Source organism: Eurosta solidaginis, chromosome 1, assembly GCF_040869045.1.
Source record: "Eurosta solidaginis isolate ZX-2024a chromosome 1, ASM4086904v1, whole genome shotgun sequence".
NCBI lineage: Eukaryota > Metazoa > Arthropoda > Insecta > Diptera > Tephritidae > Eurosta > Eurosta solidaginis.
This window is the reverse complement of record NC_090319.1, coordinates 122,989,395-123,011,193: the sequence shown is the minus strand read 5'-3', so window position 1 is coordinate 123,011,193 and position 21,799 is coordinate 122,989,395. Positions and strand designations below refer to the sequence as shown.

General features: G+C 37.4%; 1 protein-coding gene across 11 annotated transcripts in view; it reads right to left on the bottom strand.

Moving 5' to 3' along the window:
- The window catches only part of tacc (transforming acidic coiled-coil protein), a 593,942-nt gene that overhangs the window by 38,195 nt on the left and 533,948 nt on the right, over positions 1–21,799 (bottom strand). The gene's annotated exons all lie outside the window — the stretch shown is intronic.

The following is a 21,799-nucleotide window of genomic DNA, read 5'->3' as shown; positions in this document are numbered from 1 at the left end:
GTCGAATAAGCAACTCCAGTAGGTTATTTATTTATTTATTTTATTTATTTATTTATTTTATTTATTTATTTGGGAGTGGTACTTTACAGTTACAATTATAGCGTACTTCACCAAAAGCGTGTTTAAATCAAACTGACTGATTATCGCTTGCACCGCGCTGCTTTTATACTCTCAGTTAGCCTTGTTCGCATATCTCTCCAAGGGTCTAGACTTTTCACGAACATTCCGCCTGGAACAGTTGTATCTCATACTTGGTTATTTAGTTATATACAGCTATATGCGTGTATGTGTGACTAACATATTCTGTTCTTAGCTGATGATAACGTGATATGTGATTGTTTCTCTTTCTTCTTCGCTCTAATCTGCTGTTTACTGTCGTTGTGTTTATTTACCAACAGCTTAGTGATGTTAGAAATGCTTATATTCGCCACAATATTGTAAAAAAATATATTGATATTATTTTGAAAAATTTGCTTATTTTTTCCTTTGCATTCTTCATTTATAATTTATTCACTTTATTATAAAAACAAATTATTCAGCCAAATAGAATTTTCATAGTAAATTCATACGAATTATTTCTGAGTACATCAATGTAGCACAAAAAATAATAAAAATTAATTTTTTATAGTGGAGTACAGTATTCACTATCTATGAGTTTTAAAGTGTACACAAGAAATTGTATAATCTTTGAAATTGTGATTATGTAAAGCAAAACTGTGAACAAGAAAACTCACTCATAAAAACTTCGTGAGTTTTCTTGACAGCCAGTGTATACTATTGGGACATTCAAAACTCATACTCTTTCAGAATAACTTTTTTCTTTTCATGGCGTTTGATAAGCATTTTCTCACTGAGATGACTTTTACATTCAGCGCTGATTCAGCAAAACAATATACACAATATACATTTTAGGTGCAAATGAGTTTTCAATAAGTGTACATTTTTCAGTTTTTCACAGTTAGGGAATTGATCCCCAGATTCGATTTGTTTATTCAATTTACATTAAAAAATCAAAGCAATTTTAATGAGGCAAATTTATAAAATAAAAATGGCAAGACATCGTCGTCAATCAGTTATTAAAATATATAATAATATCTAAGAAACTAAAATGTTCAGTACATCACTGAACAATAAAACGTGCGATATGCGGCTTTCGATTGAAATTTATAAAATTTTCCTAGCCAAAAACTTTACTTTTTTTTAGCTCTACGCTGACACTTCTACGGAAACATCCATATGGTGAAAATAATTACCAAAAAAAAAATTTCAATTATTTTGTTAAATCGAAAAATATTTCTTCAGCCCTCAAGTTGATATTGAACATGACTCTCTAATTATGCTCCAGCCTTATAGTTCTCAAGTTTATAGCCGACATCAATCATACAGTCATTTTCCAACCTTTGGAATTTTGTTCCAATTTATAGTTCTCGAGTTGATCTCCAACATCATTCTCACATTATTCTCCAACTATAAAAAAATTGAGAAATGTATAGATCTAAAATATATATCCAGAACATTTATCCAGTTGATATCCCACGTTTTATATCGAGTTAAGACGAAGTTGAAAATATAAACGTTCTCCAAGAGTTATGTTATTACTCTCTGGAGAGCAGCTTACTCTCATTTTGGAAAGCCCGTTATTTTAATTTTCAGTTTACTTTCATCTTCTTTCTCTCACTTTTTACCTTTAATTAGTTTTTAAGCTTACAATTATATTTCGTCTTAAGATCAACATCAAAAGCTTAACATAAAGTTTTACGAACGGAAACAAAAATTAAAAAATCACTAATAAAATATTTAAAAAAATATTAAGTGTTTGTATTGATGTTATTTGATTGTCGCAGTCGCGAAAGCGGAAGAAGGTGTGAAATTGATGAACAAATAAAAATAAAAAATAAATTAATTGTGAAAACATGTATACAAATCTTGTAAATCAAGAGTAAACGCAAGTGAATTCAACGGAAAAGCCGAAGAGTTGGACTTGATTATTTTACAAATAGGAGAGCTGCGAAAGATCACCGTTGACTTGTGTTCAAACTTTTTACGATTGTGTGACAAAAGAATACGAACTAAAGTAGAAGGTAAGGCTAGCGTTTCCTTAATCAACAATGGCAATCCTTAGGAATAGGAACGCATAAAAAACATTTTGAAAACTAATTTTGGTATTAGGGGAAGTATAGAATCAATTGTAAATAAAATCAAAGCTGCAGAATGTAGAAGTTATATTAGTGATTTATATGAATATTAAATTGAACTTTTGACAAAATTAAACTTAAAAGCAAATTTGGTACGATTGTGCACCTAAATTAAAATTTTTTATAAATAAATTACCCTAAATTATCCAAATTATCCAATTACTTTGATTGCTGCCAAACAAATTTTAATTGAAACTGAATACTTTTATAAATTGAAATTTTTTTTAAATATATATAGTGATAACGTAGTAGACCAACAGCCTCAATTTCAAACTACAATGAAATTCTGCACACTTTTGAATAAATTAATATTGTCACGGATATTAACATCACTAAGTTATACCATCACTAATGCGATGCCAAGGCCACGATAAGCAGTATTTACGTCAATAATCAAATCATGTATACACATATATAAGGCAGCCGAAAGATGTCACACACAGATGCATTTACTTATACGCCTATGTATGCGCGAGAGACTGTAAACTACAAACATTCACATCAATAATTCAATCATTATGTATCTACATAAACGAATAAATAATTGCGTCTACACATATGTACGTATACGAGCAGCGGAGCGGCAATACACAAACACATGCATATATCTTATCTGAGTTGTCACAAGAGAGAGCAATAATTTGTGCACGTAGTTGTGGCTGGCGATTTTGTAGCCGAAACTAACTAGTAACTTCTGGAAATCGAAGAGCCTAGAAGTATGCAGCGTAAACTATAAAAGCGGGGCAGGCGAGTAAGAAGTAATTCAGTTTGAGTTGAGATATCAATCAGTTTGGTTATTAAGCCAGCGAGTAGCAAAGTATAAGTGTTATTGTGAAGTACTTTAATAAAGGCCATTTTTTCATTATTCAATATTGGAGTTATTTATTCAACAGTTTAGTGATTCGAACTTAGCAGAGGATTGCAAATAAGAGGATTTGCAAGTGAATTCGTTACAATATTTTAAGATTATTAAGAGAAATTAAAATATTTTTTAATTCGAAATCTCTCATAATTTTTCACAGTCGAAAATAATGAAAATACGTGTTACAAAGCTCTAGGGGGGGAGGAGAATTTCCCCAGTTCCTCCCCCCTGGAACCGCGCATGCCTATTTAACTAAAACCAATAAATTCGAAAGCTGCCATAGAATCAAAAATAACCATATAGAAAATACAAATATAGAAATGTCAGAGACGGACCTAAGTAACAATGATTTTGATGGTATTGTAGGTTGTAATATACTCGATCCGTTGAATGCGATAATTGATTTTGAAAAACGAGGGCTAAGGACAAAATCCTCATTAATCAAGTTAGTATTTTATAATAGGGTTCAACTTAAGTCAGAATTGGTTACGTTAAGTTCTGATATGATTGATCAATTTAACAAGCCAGATATTAAAAAAAAATACAGATAAATTAATAACCGATAACTTAAATAACCAGGAAATAGAAAATCTTACAAGATTGATACAGAGATTAATTCAGTGTTTTATAAAGGTGATGTACTATCATCGACAATTATCAAATACCAACATACACTTCCTACCATTAACGACATTCCTGTATATTCCAACGCGTATCCTTTCCCTCAAATCCATAGGAAGGAAGTGGAAAAGCAGAAAAAGGAAATGCTAGACTCGGGAATATTGGCAAAATCTTTAAGTCCTTACAGTGCCCCAATTTGGGTAGTTCCCAAAAAATTGGACAATTCTAAAGTACAAAAATGGTGCGTTGTCATTAATTACAGAAGGCTCAATGACATTACCATTGAAGATAAGTTCCCTATACTCAACATAGAGGATTTATTTTCTAAATTAGGCAATTCAAGCTATTTTTCTACTTCGGACATGGCTAAAGGTTTTCATCAAATCACATTATCTTCTGAAGATCGGCACAAAACTACCTTTTCTACTTCAACTGGTCACTATGAGTATACTCGCATGCCATTTGATCTCAAAAATGCGACCGCATATTTTCAGCGACTGATGAATGAGGTTTTACCTGATTACGTTGACAATATTTGTGTAGTGTAACTTGACGATATACTTATATTTTCAGCATCTTTGAAAGAACATGCAAACTTATTAGAAAAAATATTTAAGCGACTTTCTGAATATAATTTAAAAGTCCAAATTGACAAGCGGTATTTCTTTAAGAGAGAATCGGAGTACTTGGGACAAGATCTCACAAACGAAGGTATAAAACCAAATCCTGATAAAATAGAGGTTATAAATAAAATAAAACTCCCACAAAGAAAGGCTCCTTCTGTTTAACAAATTTTTACTTTACCTTATAATGTCTTTCAATTTTGTTAACTGCCAAGTGAAAGGTGATACCGAGCGTTCGTGTCGTGCTGGCATTGTGACGAGCTTGCTCATATGAAGTGCGCTAATTTGACAGCAAGGGTGTGTGACGCAAGGGCGTGCGTTGGTCGTGCTTGAAATGCAGATCCACGGAAGTGGATCTTTTTAAGCTTTTCAAACATACCCGAAACGCATTCTCTGAAATCGGTAAGGAACTTTCTATATTGGGTGATAAATTCAAGTATTATGAAAACTTGTTTAAAACTTTTAAATGTATTACCGATTCAGCTGTTAATGCTAATAGCGACAGCCGTGACAGCAAACGAAAACGAACTGATATCTCGGCTGGCGTACTGACCCTAGACCCAGTTCAAAACATCCAGAACCCAATCGTTGCCACACCCAGTACGATACAATTAATAAACTTAGCATCTCCACGTCCACTTACAGTAGAGCCTTCAACATCAAAGGCACCTCCAACAAAACCAGCTGCTAGAAAAAATATTGAACCTGTAAACCGTTCACAGGCAACTGAGCCTGGAACTAGGAAGTTGGTTGTAGTCCCTCCTAAAAAATTGATATTCGTGTCAAGATTCGAGAGGGATACTACTGAGGAGGATCTGAAATCGTATATATCCTCAAAAAGGAAAACCGATCACGTAACAATTCGGAAATTTAATTTAGTTATGAAAGAAACGTATCTTCCTTTAGATTAGATGTACCTACTGAACATTTTGACACTATTTTGAGTCACGATTTTTGGCCCCCTGGGGCACTTGTGCGGGAATTTGAATATAGGCGGAATAAGAGTGTTCCAAACTTAGCAAAGATCCCTCTTAATAACGCTGAGTCAAAACACTGAACGTATAATCTGCTTTAGATATATTTTACCAAAATGTTAGAGGCTTAAACACCAAATTGACAGAACTGTTTTTAAAATCATTTAACTTAAGTTACGATATAATTGCTTTTACTGAAACTTGGCTGAAACCTCATGTCTTTAATTCAGATATCCTCTGTAATGACTACCAAATATATAGAAATGACCGCCTGAACAGAGTTGGAGGTGGAGTTCTGCTTGTTGTACACCCTTCAATACCATCTGAAGAGATTAGCGTACCCGCATCGATACAACTGAGTTCTTGTGCATACGCACTCAATTAGCAAATATCCATATTTATTTAGACATCTGTTATATCCCGCCATCTTCTGAACTGTCCGTTTATATGCATCATATTTCCTTGCTAAAAATTGTTAATTCGATGCTAAAGCCTTCCGATTCCATTATTGTCTTGGGTGACTTCAATATGCCGCACACATCATGGTGCACATCTGACTTTAATAACGTACTAGTTTCGTCAAAGTCTTCCAACAATGAATTTCTAGACGGAATGGCTGAACTGTGCCTTCAACAAATCAACATCCAATGGAATAAATTCGGAGAAGTATTAGATTTAGCCTTTGTGGATGACGACTCTAAAAATTCCTTTAGTCGATGCGAACCCATTATTGAACCTGAAGATGCTTACCACCCTTCCCTCAAATTAGTTTGCGAAGTGGTAAGTAGTGCTCGTAACTGCGGAAATAAACGATACAACTCCTGTTATCGCTTTGACTTTGCGAAGGCCGATTTCAAAAAATTAAATCGTGATTTATCTCGAACAGTGTGGCCAATATTTAATGCTGATGTGGAGCAAAACTTTCCCACTTTTACAATACCATTTACTGTCTCTTTGAAAAATACGTACCTAAGCGGATTTGTGTACATTCCGATACAATCCAAGTATGGTTCACTAAAGAGCTGAAAATTTTAAATAATAAAAAGTTTCGGTCTTTCGCGTTGTTCAAAAAGACGGGTTTACATAAGCATTACTTACAGTACTCGATTCTACGCTGCAAGTATTTTCAATTGAACAAAAAGTGTTACAAAGCATATCTTTGTAAAATGAGAAGGAATATAACTTGCAACCCGAAGGCATTTTACGGATTCGTAAACTCTAAACGCAGGGGGAAAGGGTTTCCATCATTCATGAAATTCCAAGATAATACTTCCAGCGATGATCAAGAGATCGCCGGGTTCTTTGCGGAATTTTTCAAATCAAATTACTCTATTGAGACCAACGTTTCGCCTAATGAATACCCATACCATATTGATTCGTGTTATTCAATCAGAGCTCCATTTATCTTTTTTTTATATCACGTTTCTAATGGATTTAGAAAAGGCCTTCACACCGATGTAATTTACACCGATTTCAGTAAAGCTTTCGACAAAGTATCACACCCATTACTTATACATAAGCTTGGTCAACTTGGTTTTCAACCCCGTTTTGTAGGTTGGATTTCTTCGTGTCTTGGTAATCGGACGCAAAAAGTAATCTTTAAAAATACACTTTCTGGGGTCATCAATGTTTCTTCTGGTATTCCTCGGGGCAGCCATCTTGGTCCGATTCTGTTCCTGTTGTTCATAAACGATATATCTAATACAATTAAATACTCAAAAATCTTGATGTAAGCAGACGAAGTAAAACTTTTCAAATCATATGCCTCGGTTGAAGAACATTCCTTGTTTCAAATGGATTTAAATCACTTGGTTACCTGGTGCAATGTAAATTATATGCCGCTCAATCTGAAAAAATGTAAATTCATGTGTTTTTCTCGGAGAATTTCGCCACCAGCTTCATATACAATTAACAACTATAGTCTAGAAACTGTAAGTAATTTTGTTGACTTGGGGGTCATGATGGATTCCAAACTTAGTTTCAATCTTCATATTAATGCTACAGTGAATAAAGGCAAAGGTGTTTTTGCATTTGTTAAACGGTGGTCAAAAGAATTTAACGACCTTTACCTAACTAAAGCACTTTTTACAACATTAGTTAGGCCAATATTAGAATACGGCTCAGTAATCTGGAATCCGCGTTATCAGGTTCATGCAGACAGTCTCGAATTAATACAAAACCAATTTTTACTATTTGCCTTAAGAAATTGTCAATGGCACTCTTTAACTAATCTTCCACCTTATACTAATCGATTAAAGCTTATCATACTTCCAACTCTTGCTAGTCGAAGGGAGATGCTTGGTGTAATATTTATGACAAAACTTTTAAATGGATCAATTTCGAGCCCGTTCCTTCTGAGCGAAGTGAACTTTTGCGTTCCCTCTCGGACATCGAGACACTTCAAACCTCTTCTGCTGAAAATCTTGATGTAAGCAGACGAAGTAAAACTTTTCAAATCATATACCTCGGTTGAAGAACATTCCTTGCTTCAAATGGATTTAAATCACTTGGTTACCTGGTGCAATGTAAATTATATGCCGATCAATATGAAAAAATGTAAATTCATGTGTTTTTCTCGGAGAATTTCGCCACCAGCTTCATATACAATTAACAACTATAGTCTAGAAACTGTAAGTAATTTTGTTGACTTGGGGGTGATGATGGATTCCAAACTTAGTTTCAATCTTCATATTAATGCTACAGTAAATAAAGGCAAAGGTGTTTTTGCATTTGCTAAACGGTGGTCAAAAGAATTTAACGGCCCTTACCTAACTAAAGCACTTTTTACAACATTAGTTAGGCCAATATTATAATACGGCTCAGTAATCTGGAATCCGCGTTATCAGGTTCATGCAGACAGTCTCGAATCAATACAAAACCAATTTTTACTATTTGCCTTAAGAAATTTTCAATGGCACTCTTTAACTAATCTTCCACCTTATACTAATCGATTAAAGCTTATCAATCTTCCAACTCTTGCTAGTCGAAGGGAGATGCTTGGTGTAATATTTATGACAAAACTTTTAAATAGGTCAATTTCGAGCCCGTTCCTTCTGAGCGAAGTGAACTTTTGCGTTCCCTCTCTGACATCGAGACACTTCAAACCTCTTCTGCTGAAACAATATAGAACGAATTTCGAACAAAATGAACCTTTTCGGCGTTTATGCCAAGATTATAACTGTCACTCAAACACATTTGATAGCTCGGACTCCCTCTTTTCTATAAAAAGATTGTTCTTCTCTTAATAATTAATATATAATACGTTTACTTCTGTTTTTTTAAAGTATTACGCTTGGCTGATGAAATCTATTCTGCAGCTGAGCAGTATCAGATCGCGATGCTTGACAAACCGCTGCCCATCAAAGACATGGCAAAAACAAAAAATAAATGCCACAAAAAACGATCATTCCTAGGGCTATCCGTATTTTATAGAAAGTTTATTAAGGACTATGGCCGTATAGCTCTTCCACTGACAAAACGTTTAAAACAAAGACGCAAAAATAAATCTAAACGACCAGAACTGCAAATAGTCATTTTTTAAGTTAAAGAAACTGAGAAGTTCGAATCCCATTCTGGCATACGCTAATTTTAAAAAAACTCTAATTCTGTCTCAAAACGGCCACTTGATAGCTTTTGCCTCAAGAACACTAAACAAACTTGAATGCAACTATAGCACATATGGAGAAAGAACTTCTCGGAACCGTGTGGATCACAAAGCACTTTTTGTTTGGTAGAAAATTTAAAATTCAGACACCACCGTCCTCTAGTATGGCTGAATTTATCAAAAGAACCAAACATGAAATTGCAGCGTTGGAAGATAAAGCGCAATTAATACAACTTTGACATTGAGTACGTTAAAGGCAACACTAACGAACATAATAAACATTAGTTAACTATTTTTCAAAAGCTCCTGGAATGAAATTTTTGAAACGTAAATATTTAGAAGACATATGTATGTGGTGATAGAACTTTTAGGAAAGGTATCGACACCGGTACTCATATGAAATACTCGGAACAAAGTATCGATGCTAGTACTCATACTCAGCAAAAGGTATCGAGTATACTCGATCCAAGTGAGCTTCGGAGCTTTTACCAAAAGTGAAGAATCTTTTTTCAAATCCCACTACCACAAGAAGAGGCTTTGAAAAGATTTACAAGGTATAATCGAAACAGCTGCCGCCTTGTCCGTCCTAATGTCGAGTTGTTTAAATTTTTTCCCAAACAATAAATAAAACTAAAAAAAAAAATTTTTTTAGAACAATTTTTCTACACGTGCTCGCCACTTGACAGTGGTTTTGCAAGCACTCGAGTGTATTTCTCCCATGAAAAGCATCCCAGTGAAAATTCATCTGCCCTGCAGATGCCGTTCGGAATAGGCATAAAATATGTAGGTCTCGTCCCCTCAATTTGTAGGGCAAATTAAAGATATGAGAACCTCGGTCTAAACTCCGCGGAGGTAAATAAAGTAAAGTATTTTTTATGGCATTAAAAGTTTTGTGGACAGATTAAGTAAATAGAAGGGGATCAGGACGATTTTCTTTTTTTTAACTTTTGTACTTTGCACTACCATATCTCTACTGGTAGTAATTTGTTAAGATTAAAGCTGTTAGCCCTTTTTTAAAGTAGGCGTGGTCCTTCTTTGCTTTTGATCGAATTTACACTGAAAGAAATGGTGCTAGTAAAATCAACAAATCGGTTCTGTTGTTCTTGACTTAACGGAGATTCGGTGAAATTTATCGAATTACGGTTAATTCGACCGAGTTCTTTGTCAAACGAACAAATTAGTTTAGTCATTTCAACAGAAGAGAAATTGTCGCTCTTAAGTTAACAAAATTCGGTAAATTTGACAGTCATCAATCTAACTGATTTTTCTGTTAACACAACTGATCTCACTGGTCATTTCAACAGCAATCAACAGTCAATACATGAGCAAATTTCAAAGAGAATTTTACGCTCGCTGCGCTTTCTACTTTGTACTTATGATGATGGTACCATTTGTTTAAAAAAAAACATACCAAAATAAGAAAACCACCAAATCGAACAAACACACACAATGGGAAAACAACAAAAAACTAGTTTTTCAGTTATCAATACAAAACGAAAACCCCTTTTTTGAATTTACTGTGCAAAAAATTATGAGATACCGGGACACCTATTTATCGGGTACAATTTTGCAACTTCTCCTCCAAGCGATATGCAAAATTGCGCCCACTTGTTGCAAAAGTTTTGTTTGAACGAACAGGATTTTTCCAAAGTTAGTAAAATTTTATTCAAGTTTTTACGAATTTTCACTCATGCGAACGAATCTAATAAGATAATAAAAAAACATCCTTTTTAATTTTGATGTTTCCGACAACATAAAAGTTTTATTTGTTTTGGAATCGTTTCAACTTAAAGTGTTACGAAAATTAAACTTGCCGAATTACATGTAAAGTTACTCCAGTGGTGAATTGCCTCCCTGCGATTTAAATATTCACTTTTCTATAACTTACAAGTTCTCTTTTTAAAATGTTACGTCAAACATTTATACTACAAGTTTTATTCGAAACAATCAAGTGTGGCAACTACATGCGAGAGAATAAATTGAGAATGAGCTGAGCTGCAACTGAAAGAATTGAGAATCAGTTTTGTGACTACTATGTTCATTTCTTCATTTCTATTTGCAAAGCGAAGTTCAAAACTATAAATTAAATAAATTATAAAATTTAGTGAATGTGCGTTTAATAAAACAAAATAATAAAGTGTATAATGTGTAATGTGTGCCAGCATATTTGATGTAAGCCCAATTGACGTTCAGTTAGTAACTGCCACCATGGTAGCGTGCTCCGCCTGCCACACCGTATGCCCTGGGTTCGCACCCCGGGCAAAGCAACATCAAAAGTTTAGAAATAAGGTTTTTCAATTAGAAGAAATTTTTTCTAAGCGGGGTCGCAGTGTTTGGCAAGCGCTCCGAGTGTATTTCTGCCATGAAAAGCTCTCAGTGAAAACTCATCTACCTTGCAGATGCCGTTCGGTGTCGGCATAAAACTTGCAGATACCGTCCGGCCAATTTGTAGGGAAAATCAAGAGGAGCACGACGCAAATTGGAAGAGAAGCCCATCCTTAGATCTCTTCGGAGGTTATCGCGCCTTACATTTATTTATTTATATAACAACATAGGTACTTTCGTACAAAGCTGTCGCAACAACTTTTTTTGTGCATCTGACTAGTAAAACGGTCGATTACGAATCAACGAATTGTGCGAAGTTGATTCAACATCTCGTTGCGATGGATAAAAATTAACAGAAATTTCTGAATTGACCCCTATTTCGGTTGATTTTAACAGTCTTTTTCTTTCAGTGTATATGTATATAATATCAAGGGCCAAATTGCAAAGTGATATCAACGATATAAAAAAAAAATAATAATAAATGTAAGGCGCGATAACCTCCGAAGAGATCTAAGGCCGAGCTTCTCTTCCAATTTGCGTCGTGCTCCTCTTGAGTTTCCCTACAAATCGGCCGGACGGGACCTACATGTTTTATGCCGACTCCGAACGGCATCTGCAAGGCAGATGAGTTTTCATTGAGAGCTTTTCATGGCAGAAATACACCCGGAGCGCTGGCCAAACACTGTCGAGGGGCGGCCCCGCTTAGAAAAATTTTCTTCTAATTGAAAAACCTTATTTCTAAAATTTTGATGTTGCTTTGCCCGGGGTGTGAACCCAGGGCATACGGTCTGGTAGGCGGAGCACGCTACCATCACACCACGGTGGACGCCAACGATATCAACGGCTTTTAATTTACGATGCTGTAAAAGCTGATAACTCCATCCACCAAAATTTCACAGTAGAATGAAAAAGCTCTATTGAATGACAAGTCAAAATGTATTGAAATATTATGGAGTGAGCAGCTTTTCATAATTTTGTTGGAGTTAGGGATCCTAGACAATAAAAACATACTTTTCTTTTACCACCACATACAGAAATCGTATCCAATTCCACCATTATCATAAATTCCGTTCAAGCTAAATGTAGAGCTTTTATCGCATCGTCGACGATCTCAGTTTGTGCTCAAGTTATGGTGTTAATGGACTGAACTTTTTTGATCTTAAAAATGTAGACCTTGTGAAGTATCGGGAAAAAGTATCGAGGTAAAGTATCGATACTTTACTCAGTACTTGGAAAAAAGCATCGAGTACGGAATACTTGAGTATTTTTTGGAAAAACATTAATACTACTTACTCAGTACTCATCGTTCTATCGTTCTATCACTAGACATATCTGAAAAAGATAAACTCTTGGAACTAATAGCAATATAAACTAGCATTATAATTATAAATTATTATAAACTAGCAAAACATAAATATATAAACAATTCCATTATATGCAACATGTGTAAATATGACCGAACTCCTGCTAAGGAACAATTTTGCATAACAGAAACTCCAAAAAATCCTAACGAAATTATACAGATTGAAATACGTGGTTTTTGAACAAAAATATTACCTTTTTAACTTGTATAGATGAGCTCACAAAACATGTTTCCATTCACTACCTATCAGACAAAAATTCAATAGCTATTGTAGATATGTTAAAAGAAAGATTTGCCATCATAGGGAAAATAATTAAAATAATCGATGATGACGAATTTAATACAGAGCAAGAGCCCGTGACGGCCAGGCCTTAGTTAAAGAATAAACTCTAAAAGTTCCTCTGTGTATGTCCACTATACAGGTAAGAACGTCCAGGGCTATGAAACTTGGGTCGCGGTGGCTTTGGCAGGTAACAGGTAGTAAAGGTGTGTAAAATTGTGTCTCAAATTAAGTATAGTATAAAACTCAGTTTTCACATGTTTTATTAGTGATAATCTTAGAATTCGCCTCGTCCACAGCCAGACACCTAGTACAGTTCCAACCCCCTGCCAGACACCCTTAAAGTAGGGTTAATTTAATTGTACTTTATAGTATAAAACCTGAATTTTTTATATGTTACTTGGAGAACTATAAAATGATGTTTCCTCAGTAGCCAGGCAGTTTTGATAGTTCCCCTATATTGCCAGACACATTAAAGATCTAGTATAGGTGCGCGTGCGAGGGAGATATGCGTAAGCGGGTGCGAGTGAGATAGTGCGTTCGTGAATTAATATTTAAATCAGCAATCCATAAATGTAGGTTAGGTTAGGTTGAACTGGCCGGTCCATGAGGACCTTACATAGACTGATTGAGTCCGTAGTGTTACCAGAAGTTTGTTTTAACGACCAAACTGAAAAACCCTATCAAAAACCAGGACCTATGTTATAAAATAACTCCGTCCTCCTAGAAGCTTCCTAGGACTTAAGCCACTTGCTGCTTCTAGATCTGACAGCTGTATCACTCCAAATAGCTGGAGGCCTGGCAAGTGCAGGGCACGAGCACAGAACGTGCTCGATCGTTTCCTCCTCCAACCCGCACTTCCTACATCTGCTATCATTGACCAAGCCTAATTTAAAGGCATGTGAAGCCAGAAGGCAGTGTCCAGTCAGAATACCCGCCATGAGTCTACAGTCCTCTCTTTTTAATGATAGAAGCAACTGTGTTAGTCTAAGGTTTTAAGACTCACACATAATCTTCGACACTTTACAGCCCCGCGCTTGAATCCACGCCTTTCCCGCTTGGTCGATCATGTGCAGCTCTCGCATTCGCTTAATCTCGCCCAATCTAATTAGGACGTCTACGGAGCAAGCTTCAAGGGATGCGCCCCTTTTAGCTAGTTCGTCCGTTTTTTCATTCCCATCTATTCCCATATTCCCTGGGACCCAAAATAGATGTATGCTTCTCCCTGTCCCGATTCTCTCCAGAGACTGCTTACACTCTAACACGCATTTAGATGCTGTGCTATGCGAGATTATTGCCTTAATTGATGTTTGACTGTCAATATAAAAGTTAACACGGTTGCAGCTTAAGCTATTTTCTTCCAGGGTTTCTACTGCTTTGGTTACGGCTAATATTTCCGCTTCGAAAACGCTACAGTAATCCGGCAGCGTGTAGGATCTGCTTCTTTCCGGATCAGCGCAGTATACCGCAGACCCTATTGCGCCAACCGTCCACCTCTATTGTGGCCTTAAGATCCCCCTCGAAGTGCAGATAGGGAATCAGGTAGTCTGTTCGTCTTGTGATTGATGACGCTATACTACTATGGCCATATGGTCGGCGCTCAAGCTGCCCCGAAGCACCGAACCTGGTTCCGGTCGTTAATGCTTTGTTCTTTGCTACATGGTCTACAGGTGGAATGTGCAGAATGGCATACAGTGCAGCCGTCGGGGTTGTTTTCAGGGCTCTCGTAAAGCTAAGCATCGATAGTCTGCATACCCCCTCTAATTTTTTGAGATATGTTGTTTTTTGCGTGGCTTTCCACCAAACAAGAACTCCATAGTGTAGAATAGGGCTTAATCGCTGTAAAAACCCAATGAGAAAGAGAGGGCGATAGGCCCCACGTACACCCCAGCATTCTTTTACATGCATAGAGTGCCGTTGAGGCCTTGACCCTCTCCTCCACGTTGAGCTTCCATGACAGCTTACTGTCTAGGATGATTCCTAGATATTTTGTGCAAGGTTTCTCCTGTAAAATCACCCCCCCCCCCCCCCCCCCCCCTTAACTTAGGCCTGGTCCAATTTGGGACATTGTACCTCTTTGTAAACAAGACCACATCCGTCTTCTCCGCATTGACTTTCAACCCGACATTAGATGCCCAGGTATGAATATCCCGAAGCGCCCTATCCATCAAAGAACTAATCGTTGGAAGGCACTTTTCGCTTATGACAATTGCAACGTCGCCAAGAGTGCAGCACATGATTCAGCCTTATGCACCCATCGAATATTATTTTAAGCCATTCCACGACCGCCATACTTGAAACTTATATCGATATATTACTATCGAAGTGTGAGTGATGTCTGCTGGCTCTTCTAAACCGTCTCCCGATGGGAAATATGTATCGGGAAGCACCTCAAGAGATTCCTCACTATTACGTGACCATTCCCCGTTCTCTTTCTTTATTAGTCCCTGGACTATGTTTCCCCTTTGCTAGGACTTTTTTCAACCGTGCTGTTTCGCTGGAGCACTCTATGTCCGTACAGAAACTTTTCCATGAGTTTCTCTTCGCCCTGGTAATTTCACGCATGTAGATCCTCAGTAGACCATGGCGGCTTTGCTTTTCCTATGAATCTTCTAAGAGGGCAAGCTTTCTTATACGCAGTCATAAGCGTCCTTGTTAGGAATTCATTCGACTCCTCCAGTTCCTCTACATTAGCAACCTCTTTGGGTTGTCCCAGTTTTGTTTGTACATGTTTCTGGAATTTAGTCCAGTTCGTTGACCTAGGGTTTGTAAAGGTTCCTCCCTTCTCTATCTTCTTTAGGGGGATGCTGAAGCTGATATACGCATGGCCGGAGAAGGATGGTCTATCAAGTACCATCCAATCATACCTTGATATATCACGCTCGGAGCTCAATGTAATATCCAGAACATTGCTGGATGGTGGACCAATGTATGTAGGGACATTTCCCCTGTTGGCTATCTGCACATTGGTTTGCAGGATGTAACAAAATGGAGATTCGCCTCTCTCTTTCGTATCTGCTCCTACCCGCGCATTGTGGTGCGCATTTGCATCTGCGCCTATTACCAACCGCCCTTTGCGCCCTTCCTCCTGTACTAGCCTTTAGCACTCCGGAACCTCCGCAGCAATGGCCATGTAGCAGGACGCCAGGATAAATGCGTGCTTATTCTTTTGCTCAACGGCCACCGCTACGAGATCCTCAGTGGTGTAATTAGGCAGCATATATGAATGCAGCTGTTTCCTTACCATTACTACAGCTCGCACCCGTCCTTCCGTTTGCGCGTAGTAAACGCCAAACCCGCGCGCGCTAAGTCCAGAAGCCTGTCCTCCCGATGAGAGCCACGGTTGCTGGATCAGCGCCACGTCAAACGAACTCTCCTCAAGGGTTAGGAAGAGTTCGCTCGACGGCACTTTGCTGTGTTTGAGGTTTATCTGTAGGACTCGCAGCACCATTGGGCTGTTTGTCCCCCTCCAGCACCTTCGTCTTGACGTCGTCGTCCTCCCCTTGCCCTTTTGGTTTAGAATATTCGAGGCCCCCTTCAGCCTCTCGTGACTGTTGTGCCGAGTGTTCCTCTGTGCGATTCACAGCACCATTTAGCGGTTGGTCCTCTTCTAGCACGTTCGTGGTGACGTCGGGGACCTCCACCTGTCTTTCTCCCTTAGGCTTTTGAGGTCCTTTTCGACTTGTTAGTGTTTTTATCCTCGGGACTTCTTTTCCTGAGTCGCATGTAAATTTTGCCAGTGCCAAAGGACATTTTGCCAAGTTGCGTGTACAAAATATCCTCCGCTTGCTTGTTTATTTGGAAGATGTAGAACTGACCATCCTCGGTAAGCCGAGATACAGTCAGTACCTTCCAATCCTGTGTCGGTATGCTCGGATTCTGATTCTGCAGAAGTCGCAGTGTATCCTCCGACTTCATCACGCATGGTATCCATACCTCAACTTTTGGTACCGTGGGGATTTGCGCTTTATCCACCACCTCAAACCGCGCGTACGTGCCTTGCCTTTGGAGGTTTGGAACCACTTCCTCCAGCCACCGCAAACTCGCGATGTTGTCGCACGCTATCATCTTCACACCATTATACCATCCCCCCGAATCAAAGGTTGGAAGGGGCTTACTTGGTTGTTCCCGTTAGCGTTAACTCCCTTTAGCATCTCCGAGAAAGCCGGAGACTTAGCGTTATCTCCCTTCGGCTTATCTCCTACTTCCGTAGTTGGAACTTCCCTCTGACTAGCAGCTTTCAGGTACTTGCTACCTCGCTATTGGGGACCATCTGTCTTACAGCTTTGGGCCTACTTGTCTTGTCTATGCGAATGCCCTGCCTCGCGGCTCTAGGAATGGGTCCCTTCTGCCTCTTGAAAGCAGGCTTGTCGCCTTCCGCCGAATGCTGCCTCTTCATTCTGCCATTCGACGCTTCTTCCTCCTCGTACCGGTTGCAGAACCGAGGGTTTCTCGCAGCAAACCTTTTGAACTGCCTTCGACCTACTTCTACCGCCTCATGGGCCCATTCCAAGCGCTCGGTACTGCGAGAGAGCTCTTTTACTTCCTCTACTCCGTACCCTTCTCCACTCTTCTACTCCGTTTTCATTTGTGTGCTTCTCCAACACGGAGTTCATTGAACCAGCACTGCTCTCGCTCCCCGAGTCCGACGCATCGCTTAAATCGTATTTTTCGTCCTTGGATTGCGACTCAGTCCTCCTCTTTACATCGTCCTTATTACAATCAGGTAATGAGTCGTTCATCTTGGTCGTACGACCACCTGCTCGACAAGGAGGGCTCAGCGGTCCAGATTTATATACGGGGAAAGAACCGTCCGCCACAGCAGTGCTCTTAAAGGCCATAAATACTTCCCGAGGTGGACCGGTATCGGGAAGGCTCCGTTCGAATACAGCCGAATTTATCCCCTGGCTGCAAATCGTCCAATAGGCACGGTCCGCATAACACCCTGGATTAGGGTGTTGGCAGTTCTTGGTCACCGACATCCCGCCACCCTCCTATGACGCGAAACGGCGTAGATTTCAGTCCTAAACAGCTCCGCCTTATAGTCGGGCGCTATGGAGTTCGGCTAAGCCCTCACACCAACGACAAGGTGCCTACCCTAGTGAGGGTCCATTAATGTAATAAATTACGGTTTAGAGTTTTGTAAGCTTCATTTAAATATTTAATTTTGCAAACATTTTTTTACACTGTAAGTAGGCAATAATTACTGTGATAGTAAAACATTCAATGAAAAAGAAGTTTAATTACATTATAGCCACTGAATACAAAGTAAAAAAATAATATTTTTTGACCATGTATTATTATTATTATAATAATAATAATCAAAAGCGGAAAAAAGCATCAAATGTTCTCGTCAAGTTCGTTCTTATTGTCAAGATATAATTTATGGAATCCATAACGGTCAAGTGAGGCCGTCAAAGCACATCATGTTGGGTATGACTTTGAAGAGCTTAACAAGTAGTAGAAAAATTATTGATATGATTAACAATGGACCCTGTATTTATTATCAAGGCGGGAAAGGACTTGAAACAGGGACCACTTATACTTCAATTGAAAAGTCATCCTTATGCACAGAAAAAAAATCTCAATCTTATTACTGGTGTGGCTTATGACAATTTCGATTAGAAAGTAGAAACTACAAATGGAAAGGATACTCTTCACGATACTCTAGGAATCATCTATCAAAACATTGATTTAAATACAACTGAAGAATCTGAAATGTCCGAGGCTCCACTCCAAGTAATGAAAACAGTTCGCCAAATAAAAAAAAATAGAAGAACCTTTGAAGAAATAACTGTAGGTGTAATTCCGTATCCTAAAAAACCAAAAATGACGAGTGAGTTACAATCAACGGCTGAGGATGAAGAAAGATTGCCGTTCAAAAATATAGTGAAATAGACAAAATATGGATAGTTAGTCATGCTCTAGAATTACCTGATGTACCTATGTGGGTTGGTTTCAATAGTCGGATTTATGATCGCGATGACTCCCAACAACTTATCTGCTATTTAACTCCAATCAATGAGTCACCAACCAGTACCTACAATCAGAGTTGTAGAAACTAAGAAACAAAGTAAAAAAATTACTGAAGATTTACAGCAACCTTACATACAAGTAACGAACGATCGTGCGATAGCGAAAGTGTGGCTTCTTGGATGGAAAACACTTTAACCGTTGTAAAATATTACATCCTTTAGTTACATTAGAACTAAAAATACTCCATTTTTTTTTTTTTTTTGAACAACGCTCACCTACAAAATCCAACTTCTTATGGACCAGCAAATAATGCTTGGGTACTGGAAAATTTCCAATGCCAAATTATGTCAGTGATTCTTGAACAACTTCGTCAGGTATGTTATTATGATGTCAAAAAATTATATATTCATTTGAAACTATTCGTAATTATGTTAACGTGGTTTGATTATTACAGAAAAGGACGAAGAGGAAGATACTGACGACCAATCCACAGACAAGAAGTAGCAGCGATGAGGATGATGAAGATATCGACGAGAACGATGAAAATAATTGAATACTTCTTTGACTTTAATAAAAATACACGTTTAAAAAATATTATTTTTTATACTCAGCGTGCTTTGCCTACAGGGTATATTAACTCTGATTGCATAACGGTTGGTTGTACAGGTATAAAAGAATCGAGATAGATATAGACTTCCATATATCAAAATCATCAGTATCGAAAAAACACTTCATTGAGCCATGTCCGTCCGTCCGTCCTTAACACGATAACTTGAGTAAATATTGAGGTATCTTCACCAAATTTGGTACACGAGCTTATCTGAACCCAGAATAGATTGGTATTGAAAATGAGCGAAATCGGACGATAACCACGCCCACTTTTTATATATATAACATTTTGGAAAACACAAAAACCCTAATTATTATTTAGTAAATAATACACCTAGAATGTTGAAATTTGACGTGTGGACTGATATTGAGACTCTTAATAAAAATGTGAAAAAAATTTGAAAATGGGCGTGGCACCGCCCATTGTGATAAAATCAATTTTATAAATATTATTAATCATAAATCAAAAATCGTTAAACCTATCGTAGCAAAGTTCGGTCTCCGGCGAATTGCCTTGCCTTTACTATAAGAAATGTTTTGGAGAAAAATTAACGGAATCGGGTAAGGACCACGCCCACTTTTACATAAAAGATTTTTAAAAGGGTCTTGGACGAATAAAATGCGCTATATCTTTGCAAACCAGAGCTTTATATCAATGACATTTCATTTCCCAAGTGGATTTATAACAATAAATAGGAAAAACTTTAAATTTTAAGAAATGGGCGTGGCACCGCCCCTTTTATGACTAAGCAATTTTCTATGTTTCGGGAGCCATAACTCGAAGAAAAATTAACGGATCTTAATAAAGTTTGGTACACAAATTTCCCCTATAGCAGGAAATATTTCTAGAAAAAATGGACGAGATCGGTTAAAGAATACGACAACTTAGTTATAAAAAAAGTTTAAAAGGGTCGTAGACTAGAATAATTAGCTGTAACTTAGCAAAAAATAGTTTTGAATCAATAATATTTCACTTATCAAGTTTTATTTTAAGAGAAAATCGGGAGCCATTTTTTTTTAAACGGGCGGTGCCACGTGCTATGTAGAAAAGTAATTTATCTGATATGAAATGTACAATTGAAGTTTACGCTGAGTATATAATGTTCGGTTACACCCGAACTTAGACACCTTTTACTTTTTTACTTTGTATTCAGTGGCTATAACTATAATTAAACTTCTTTTTCATTGAATGCTTTACTATCACAATAATTATTGCCTCCTTACAGTATAACATTTTTTTTGCAAAATTAAATATTTAAATGAAGCTTACAAAACTCTAAAACGTAATTTATTACATTTATGGATTTCTGATTTAAAGATTAATTCACGAACGCACTATCTCACTCGCACCCACTTACGCATATATCCCTCGTACGCGCACCTATACTAGATCTTTAATGTGTCTGGCAATATAGGGGAACTATCAAAACTGCCTGGCTACTGAGGAAACATCATTTTATAGTTCTCCAAGTAACAATTGTTTTTGTTTTTATCGGCCTATTGATAAATGATTCAGGGTTCGGTTCGTGCTCAAGGCCAGAACAATAATTTTTTTCAAATGATAATTATTGTTATTTTTTAATTTTTCTAAATTTGAAAAATTGTATTTTGTTTTTGGAATAGTAAGTAGAAAATTTTTCAGACAACCTGCCATAGCTGCGCAGATAGATCCATTTCGAAGGGTGCTAAGCCTTCAATATCAGTACGCTTTAGGCATGCTGCGCTACCCATTTAGCTATACAGCGGTGGTTTGTTTGACTGACAAATTTGCTACTTCTATTCCTTTTTACCAACTATATTTATTCAGTGTTGCGCCATCTGGTGCAAATCACTGATAATGCTGGATTTTTGTTTATTGCCAATTACTTTGTTTGACATTCCCAAGTGCTCATGGTTTATTAACAACTGTTTTTGTTTTTATCGGCCTATTGATAAATGATTCAGGGTTCGATTCGAGCTCAAGGCCAGAACAATAATTATTTTCAAATGATAATTATTGTTATTTTTTAATTTTTCTAAATTTGAAAAATTGTATTTTGTTTTTGGAATAGTAAGTAGAAAATTTTTCAGTCAACTTGCCATAGCTGCGCAGATAGATCCATTTCGAAGGGTGCTAAGCCTTCATCATCAGTACGCTTTAGGCATGCTGCACTAACCATTTAGCTATACAGCGTGGTTTGTTTGACTGACAAATTTGCTACTTCTATTCCTTTTTACCACCTATATTTATTCAGTGTTGCGCCATCTGGTGCAAATCACTGATAATGCTGGATATTTGTTTATTGTCAATTACTTTGTTTGACATTCCCAAGTGCTCATGGTTTATTAACAATTGTTTTTGTTTTTATCGGCCTATTGATAAATGAT